The 1,840-nt window shown below is 37.2% G+C and overlaps 1 protein-coding gene across 1 annotated transcript in view; it reads right to left on the reverse strand.

Moving 5' to 3' along the window:
• Positions 1-1,840, reverse strand: part of elk1 (ETS transcription factor ELK1) — a 14,037-nt gene that overhangs the window by 10,459 nt on the left and 1,738 nt on the right. The window lies entirely within an intron of this gene.

The raw sequence follows: 1,840 nt of genomic DNA on the forward strand, positions 1-1,840 counted from the left end.
CAAAGCTCAGCATCTAAAATGCCTGGAAGAGTGAAATGTGTTTCTCGTGTTTTCCGAGACCCGTTGACGTTGGGAGTGGGGGGGGGGGTCATCTGGACCCCACCAGATAACACAAGGGCTTCTTCTTTAACAGGGGGGGTGCATGTTAAAACTACTCTGCAGGAGGAATATGCAAAGACACGTTTTTAAACACATCTACATAGTTTCCTTCCTGTTCATCCTGTTTTCACTGGATCAGATCAGATCCACCTGTAAGGATTCATGAAGCACCGACATCAAACCACTAAACTCTGCTCCAGATTTAATGTTCTGCAGACTTTGAAGATCCACTCCAATGACAATGTTGTGTTTAACATGTTCTTGGAGCATTTTTCTCATCATGGAGGACATGTGTGAAAGAGTTTAGATTAACATCTCTGAGGATTTCTTTGTTTAAATTGTTGTGAATCTGAAACACACAGAACAAATACTGTTTGAAAAAGCTTGTAGCAGTAAGCTGCCTCTGATGGATCCACCTGCAGACAGATAGATCCATGAACGTCTTTGTTTTCCTGGTCTGAGCTGGAATCCGGATCAGAACTGGACGGATGGACTGAAACGATGTTGCTCCGCCTACCTCTACTGTTGGGTTGGGGGTGTGAGGAGCTGTAAGCTAGCGAGAGAAAGTGTAAACAAAGGGATGATGGGAAGCAGGGGCAGGCTTACTCCCCACCAACAGTCCCGCCCACAATTCAGAGGCCAATTCTTGCTGCTCTGCAGAAACAGTCCAAGAAAACGACTCCGAGTTTTGGACTTTGACTGAAAACCACATCATGGTAATCATTAAAAAAAACAGCATTTAATAGTGTGATTGCTTGTAAGCATTCACACTAAAGTGATTCTCCTGCTCCTTTCTGTATGTTTTTCTGCATGTAAAAACTCAATCACATTTTCAGGGATTTCATCAATCTTGGCTTCAAAACGTTCAGCTCGTTCAGGACATTACTGCTTGTATTTTTGGTATTTATAAACTTTAATAGTTTTTTTAAATATTGAGCAAAATATGGAAATGAATGAGAAAATCTTAAAATGTCAAAATTTTAAGTACATTAGCAACAAACCTTTAAAATATTCATGGGCTGTTTTCATCTTTTATAGTAATTAAAAAAAAAATAGGCATTAAACTGTTATATTAGCATTATGCTAGCTTATTTGGGTAACTTGTCATCTACTGAGGTATTTTATGCTAATTTGGAGTTTAGCTAATATTTTAGCAACATGCTAATGTTTTTGGTTAATTTGTTATCTACTGGGGTTTTTAGGCTAATGTAGAGTTTAGCTTCTATTTTACAACAAGCTAACATTTTTGACTAATTTAGTTTACTGATGAATTTTAGGCTGTTTTGGAGTTTAGCTAGTATTTGAACAATGTGCTAGCTTGTTTGGCTAATTTGACATCTAGTAAGGTTTTTGGGCTAATTTGGAGTTAAGCTAATATTTAAACAACACACTAAATATTTTTGCATAATGGGCATGTGTTAGAGATTTTTAAGCAATTTTACTGCTAAATTTCCAGAAATTTAGGTCAACTTCAGCGCTCTTTCGTTCAGATTTCTTTAACGACATTTCCAGTCTTTTAGCAAATGCAACATTTTGCAAATAGTTTTTTGCATTTCAGTAAATCCCTGCACCAATTAAAGAAAATTGAGTCACCATTTTGAGCAAAAAAAGCTTCAGCATCTTCAGCGACTACTTTCAGTAAAAAGCATTCACACTAACATCATCACAGGTAATAAAACTGTTCTAGTTTAATCTCGTTTTAATCCCAGAAACTAATGAAGGACAGAAGCTGCACGTTTCA

The sequence above is a fragment of the Oryzias melastigma genome, linkage group LG7 (assembly GCF_002922805.2).
Source record: "Oryzias melastigma strain HK-1 linkage group LG7, ASM292280v2, whole genome shotgun sequence".
Classification (NCBI taxonomy): domain Eukaryota; kingdom Metazoa; phylum Chordata; class Actinopteri; order Beloniformes; family Adrianichthyidae; genus Oryzias; species Oryzias melastigma.